The following is a 7,753-nucleotide window of genomic DNA, read 5'->3' as shown; positions in this document are numbered from 1 at the left end:
GCTGTTGTTAATAGGGGCTGTGTCCACTACTTCAAAGTCCATAGGGGCTGGCTGGACTGTGTTGTGCAGTCAGTTCTCCATAGGGGCTGTGTCCACTCCAAAGTCCTGTGCAGTGTCCCAGTCCTAAAGGGGTGCTGTAGTGTTGTCCAGGGGGTGCTCTGTCCATCAGGGGTGCTCCCCCCAAGTGCTAAAAAAATAATATATTTTCTGTGTTTGTGAATTGTGTGCGCAGTAGCCGCACGTGCATCAACAAAGTAGTGCCAAGCGTGCGCCTGTGTCATAAGTAAAGGGCCAGCTGGCTTGACCGTTAAGGGTGCTGTAACCCCCGAAAGTACACTCCAGTCCAAACCAAAAAAAAAATTATTTTCTGTGTTTGTGAATTGTGTGCGCAGTAGCCGCACGTGCATCAACAAAGTAGTGCCAAGCGTGCGCCTGTGTCATAAGTAAAGGGCCAGCTGGCTTGACCGTTAAGGGTGCTGTAACCCCCGAAAGTACACTCCAGTCCAAACCAAAAAAAAAATTATTTTCTGTGTTTGTGAATTGTGTGCGCAGTAGCCGCACGTGCATCAACAAAGTAGTGCCAAGCGTGCGCCTGTGTCATAAGTAAAGGGCCGGCTGGCTTGACCGTTAAGGGTGCTGTAACCCCCGAAAGTACACTCCAGTCCAAACCAAAAAAAAAATTATTTTCTGTGTTTGTGAATTGTGTGCGCAGTAGCCGCACGTGCATCAACAAAGTAGTGCCAAGCGTGCGCCTGTGTCATAAGTAAAGGGCCGGCTGGCTTGACCGTTAAAGGGTGCTGTAACCCCCAAAGTACACTCCAGTCCAAACCAAAAAAAAAATTATTTTCTGTGTTTGTGAATTGTGTGCGCAGTAGCCGCATGTGCATCAACAAAGTAGTGCCAAGCGTGCGCCTGTGTCATAAGTAAAGGGCCGGGTGGCTTGACCGTTAAAGGGTGCTGTAACCCCCAAAGTACACTCCAGTCCAAACCAAAAAAAAAATAATTTTCTGTGTTTGTGAATTGTGTGCGCAGTAGCCGCATGTGCATCAACAAAGTAGTGCCAAGCGTGCGCCTGTGTCATAAGTAAAGGGCCGGCTGGCTTGACCGTTAAAGGGTGCTGTAACCCCCAAAGTACACTCCAGTCCAAACCAAAAAAAAATTTATTTTCTGTGTTTGTGAATTGTGTGCGCAGTAGCCGCACGTGCATCAACAAAGTAGTGCCAAGCGTGCGCCTGTGTCATAAGTAAAGGGCCGGCTGGCTAGACAGTTAAAGGGTGCTGTAACCCCCGAAAGTACTCTCCAGTCCAAACCAAAAAAAAAATTATTTTCTGTGTTTGTGAATTGTGTGCGCAGTAGCCGCACGTGCATCAACAAAGTAGTGCCAAGCGTGCGCCTGTGTCATAAGTAAAGGGCCGGCAGGCTTGACCATTAAAGGGTTCTGTAACCCCCAAAGTACACTCCAAACCAAAAAAATATATATTTTCTGTGTTTGTGACTTGTGTGCACTGTGGCTGCACGTGCATCAACAAAGGAGCAGCGCCAAGCGTGCGCCTGTGTCCCATAAGTAAAGAGCTGGCTGGCTCATTTCTTAAAGGGTGGTGTAACCCACAAAGTGCACTACTCTCCAGCAAAAATAAAAAAATATTTTCTGTGTTTGTGTGCGCTTTAGCCGCACGTATATATATCAATATAACATAAATGGAGGACCAAACTTTCTCCGATAAAAATAAAATAGGGAAAGATCAAGAACCACTTCCTCCTAGTGCTGTTGCTGCTGCTGGGAGTTGTTCATCATCCCAGAGAGGAAGTAGGAACATCACTACTTTTACTAAACAATTGACCCTCCAACAGTCCCTAGCGATGAGGATGAAGTACGACAGCAGTCATCCTGAAGCAAAACGTATAACTGAGGCCTTGACTGCTATGTTGGTGTTAGACGTGCGTCCGGTATCCGACATTAGTGCAGTGGGATTTAGACAATTGATGGAGGTAGTGTGTCCTCGGTTCCAAATCCTGTCTAGATTCCACCTGCATCCTCAAAGCAGCAGCGACAAGCGTGCGTCTGTCTGTTAAAGGGTGGTGACACCCTCAAAGTGTGCTACACAAACAATTAAAATATTGTTCTTTTTTTTTCGGTCTTTGTGAAATGTGTGGGCTGTAGCCGCACCTGCATCCTTAAAGCAGCAGCGACAAGCGTGCGTCTGTCTGTTAAAGGGTGGTGACACCCTCAAAGTGTGCTACACAAACAATAAAAATATTCTTCTTCTTTTTTCTGTCTTTGTGAATTGTGTGGGCTGTAGCCGCACTTGCATCCTCAAAGCAGCGCGACAAGCGTGCGTCTGTCTGTTAAAGGGTGGTGTAACCCTCAAAGTGTGCTCCACAAACAATAAAAATATTCTTTATTTTTTTCTGTCTTTGTGAATTGTGTGGGCTGTAGCCGCACTTGAATCCTCAAAGCAGCAGCGACAAGCGTGCGTCTGTCTGTTAAAGGATTACATCGGTGACAGCATCCAAGTAGGCATGTCAGACAGTCCGTACCTGTACTGGCAGGAAAAAGAAGCAATTTGGAGGTCCCTGTACAAACTGGCTCTATTTTACCTGAGTTGCCCCCCCTCCAGTGTGTACTCCGAAAGAGTGTTTAGTGCAGCCGGGAACCTTGTCAGCGAAAGGCGTAGGAGGTTGCTTCCACAAAATGTGGAGAAGATGATGTTCATAAAATGAATTATCAACTCTTCCAGGGAGACCAGCCTCCAGAATGTACAGAGGGACCTGTGGTTCCAGCAGGGACGAATTAATACTCTGTGAGGATGAGGATGTACACACTGAAGAGGGTGAGGAATCGGTGGATGAGGAGGATGAGGATGACATCTTGCCTCCGTAGAGCCAGTTTGTGCAGGGACAGATAAATTGCCAGCTTGTTTTGTGGGGGCCCAAACGAAACAATCATTTCAGCCACAGTTGTGTGGCAGACCCTGGCGCTGAAATGATTGGTTTGTTAAAGTGTGCATGTCCTGTTTATACAACATAAGGGTGGGTGGGAGGGCCAAGGACAATTCCATCTTGCACCTCTTTTTTTTCTTTGCATTATGTACAGTTTGGGGCCTAGTTTTTCAATGCCATCCTGTCTGCCACTGCAGTTTCACGCCTAGATGGGTCACGTGTTTGTGCCGCCCACTCGTGTCGCTTAGCATAGTCATCCAGCTACCTCGGTGCAACCTTTTGGACATAAAAACACTATTGTGAGGTTTGAGGTATTCAGAATAGACTGGAAATGAGTGGAAATTAAGGTTATTGAGGTTAATAATAGCATAGGAGCAGAAAAACCTACAAATTCTGTGATTTTAGCTGTTTTTATGCTTTTTTTCAAAAAAATACAGATCCAAAACACAAAACCCAGAACCCAAAACACGGAAGGGTGGTTTTGGCAAAACCAATCCAGATCCAAAACACGAAGAAAGATCCAGATCCAAAACCAAAACACAAAACACGAAAAGTGGCCGGTGCACACCCCTAATATATATATATATACATATATATATATATATATATATATATATATATAGGGGGTACCCTTCACAATTATTTACCCCGTATATTTAAAACCAGGATTGGCCATGCAGCCTGGTGTTGGTTTCTAATTTATGGTGGAACCCTACACATTTTGTTCCCCGTAATTTTAGAAACCAGGACTGGCTGGCAAGTCCGGGGCTGGTTAAGCTTTAGGGGGGGGGCCTAAGTAATTTTTTTTAACAAACATTTAACCCATTTTCTTTACAGCTACACATACAGTATGTGCAGGCTGCTTGCTTGGGAGAGTTTTGCAGAGAGAAGACACTGCAATCTCGGGTGAGTAATCTCTTGCAAAACCTGCTACTCGGGGGAAAAATCTGGTTCTGCTTCACCATCCGACATCTCACTCTCAGCTAAACTCACTTCTTGGTAAATTTGAGAGTCTCAGGAGCCTCAAATCACCCGAGTTTCGGCATAGCTAATCGAGATGAAAAAAAGCAAACTCTCCCAGATTCGATTCTTAGTAAATATACCACTAAATGTCAGCATGAAATAAAATTGGAAGATCACCATTTTAGTAAGTATTGGGGACTGTGATTTTTATTTATGTAATGACAAATATGATATTAAAGAAGCCCAGGATTTTGATTATCATTATAGTCTTGAGACTGTTGAATGTTAGATGTACATCTATTTTTTTCTTACGTTATGAAAAAAATTATTACAAGTAATTTTATTAAATTAAATGGAACTCTCCTATTTTACACTTCCTGAGGAAAACAAAGGTGTTTCTTACAATTGAAAAGTTTTTGCTTTAAATGCCAAGAACACCTTCTAATCTGACTCACCATAATGTGACCACTAGGTGGAGCTACAGTATTCTGGTTTTCCTCTGCAATGCAAGCAGTTGTCAGTCTTGTCACTCAAATAAAACATTCGGAGAAATCCAGCTGTCTGTTTATAATAAAATATATGATAAATACAGATAAACTGCTGTAAATGTGTTTTAAAAGTTACTTTACACTGCATAGATCACTCATTTTACACAAATAAAGAATGTTTCTTACTCAGTTGGGGAAGGGGAAACATGCACATATATCTTTTTTAATACACAATATAGGTGCACTATTATAAAAATAGCTAATAATAGGATTAATATAATTAATCATTGCAGATCCTAATAGGTACTACTGTGAATTCCAAAAGGAATGAAAAGGATAGTGGATAATCAACAATCCAAGGAGCGCACAAACTATAATATGGGAGACAAGAAAATATAATAATATTACATTTATTTAGTAGATTCAATTGACAAAAAGCTATCATATACAGATCTATATACATACATATATTTTTAGTTATTGTCACAAAAAAATAAAATGTTATATTTGGGCCTGCTTCGCCTCACATTTCAGATGCTCCAAGACATTTGGGGGTATATTTACTAAAGATCTATTTTGGTTGATTTTGTGTTTCAGGGTCTAAGGGGCCAATGTACTGTATCAAACTGAGTTTTCATAAGAAACTGCAGTTACTGCATAATTTTATGTACTGTACCTATGTACTATGGGCCAGATTCAGACCCGTATGCTAAGAAGCGTTCGCCCGCAGCTGCCGATGGTTTGCATTGTGCGTATGCATATGCATCGCAGTGCGCGTGCGCACCAGTCACTGCGTTTGGGAATCGTGCGCTCGTAGCACAAATACTGAGCGCTACCTTGAGTGACAGATAGTGCCGTTTGTGGGTGGTAACAGGGGAAGGTGCCTGTGGACGGGGGAGTGGTGGTGCGAACACAGGCGTGTCTGGCTGTCAAAATGGCGTTTAAAGGGCGTGCATAATTAGCATGGAGGCGTCATTGTACACATCACCTGGCTTTATTTCAGTCAGCACTGATCGCAGTGCTTGCAGCGGGGTAGGGGCAACCTCAAGCACTGCGTGCATCTCCGATGGCTCTCGATGTTACCGATTAATCATACACTTCCTGCAGATGACATGTTAAGAAAAGAAAGTGGGCGTCTTTATACACCTGCGTTCGCTCACTGCCGTCGCTCTCTAAGACATATAGGGCATCCTTACGCCACACAGTGCGATCGCGGAATTTGCATACCCGGCCCCTTTTGGCAGCGAGCGATCGCGGCTTAGTGTCCGGGTCTGAATCAGGCCCTAATAGCACAATGCAGGAGATTTCACAGATAAGTCTGGCAAAGTGCTAATTAGCACTTTAGATCATAGTCCCCATTGTTGTTAATAGGGACTATGATCTGTCCCCGATTTACTAAACTCCAAAAAGCGAAGGTTTTCTGAGTGTAGCCACTGTAGTTTACACCACCTTCAGATGGTGTAAACTACTATTAGCCTATGGAGGCTCCCGATGCAGGAGAGAGATCTTTCAATCTCTCTCTCGCAGCCCCCAGGCAGTTCCGGAAGCTGACTCTGATTCAGACCCGCTCACAAGCGCATAGCGCTCGCAAGCGGGTCGATGGTCCACTGCGCATGCGCAGCCTCCGGCGTGTGCATGAGCAAGACCCGTCCAGCGACTGCTGCTCCGTCGCTACGGGTCTCGCTACAAGACGGGGCGGCTGTCGATGTTGATTGACAGCTCGCCCCATTTTGTAGGCGGGGAGGGGGGTGGCTGCACAAACGCAGGCGTTCCCTTAGGAACAAAAACAGACAAATCTTTCCCATATGTTCCCTTAGGAACGCCTGGCGTTTGTGGGAGGCCCTACTCACATCACTAGTGATGTCAGTAGTGGACTTCCTGCTCTATTAGAGCAGGGAGTCCACTCGGGTTTGCGAGACCTGAGATCCTACCACAGCCCACAGCTTAGCCACCCACAGCTTAGCGAGCATCCTGAAGAAGCAAAAAGAACGCCCATCAGACCTGCGAGCGGGTCTGAATCAGGCCCTCTGTGCGCAGTGTCAGCTTCCCCGGGAGAAGGCTTTCACTTCTGTGAAAGACTTCTAAATGCCAAGGATGTAACTCGTGGGGACAGTGGTTACCGCAACCGCTGTCCCTGCGAGTGGAGTTCCCCTTGGTACATAGCCGGTATATTTTCATTAAGAATTAAAATATTCCTGGCAAGATGGATACATAATAATCGCAGCAGTGCCACGATTATCAGTACATAGGCCCTGATTCAGAGCCGCTCGCTATTTGCGGTCGTTCGTTCTAAAACAAGGGGTGGCTATTCAAATGAACCGTTCGCTAATTGCGGTCTGTTCACGCCTCTAAGTCTGAACGAGCGAGCAAAACTTGCGGTTTTAATTTTGAAAAATACGCCCCCTTGCACCATACGTCATGTCCGCTATTTATTAGATTAATCGAGTACATCGAACAGCGTATGAACTGCTCGCTATTCTTGTGACTGGTTTTTTTAACCGCTATTTTGCGAGCAGTTCTGAGTAAAAAAAAACCAAGTGACGTGGTCAATGACGCTGCTGTATTAATTATGCACTCCCTTAAAATGCCCGTTTTGACCTTTAAGCACGCCTGCGTTCGAAATCCACACCCCCGTTTTCAAGCACCTTCCCCTGTTACCACCCACATACGCCTCCTTCTGTCACTCAAAATAGCAGGCATTCGCTATATAGCGAACAAACGATTTTCGGCCGCACTGACTGGTTCGCGCATGCGTATTAAAATCCGTATGCATGCGCAGATGTGCGTACATCGGTCAGAACGAATGAACGGCCGCTTACGAGTGACTCTGAATGAGGGCCATAGACCCTTATATCACACATTTTCTAACATGATTTTTAACATCTTTTTTTTAAACTTTGTCAAAAAATCATCACTAAGTAAATGTGTGATTTAGACCTTGAAACACAAAATCGACATTTAGTAAATATACCCCTTGGTTCGTTATTTAGTTTTGCTATTAGCCATTGTACTACGTTTGGATTGTAAACTACAATTTTAAGCATTTTGAAAACCACATCTCCATTTGTATTCCAGCTGAATCTGACAGGGGTATATGGAGGGTAGGGAGCTGCAGCTATTTTGCAATCACGTTTTATTTGCACCTCTTAATAAGGTTCATACACAACACGCTGTAAAATGACATTGATCAAAACTGTGACAGATGCTGTTTCATTCAAATTTGCTTTTACCACAGAGATAAAGATTCTTGATTTTTATCTGTAATTGCAGGTTTGCAGCACAGACGGTGTAATGGTTAGTATTACTGCCTCACAGCACTGAGGTCGTGGGTTCGATTCCCACTACGACCCTAACTGTGTGGA

Source organism: Taudactylus pleione, unplaced genomic scaffold (genome assembly GCF_031769625.1).
Source record: "Taudactylus pleione unplaced genomic scaffold, aTauple2 ptg001827l, whole genome shotgun sequence".
NCBI lineage: Eukaryota > Metazoa > Chordata > Amphibia > Anura > Myobatrachidae > Taudactylus > Taudactylus pleione.
Note: the sequence above shows the minus strand (reverse complement) of the source record.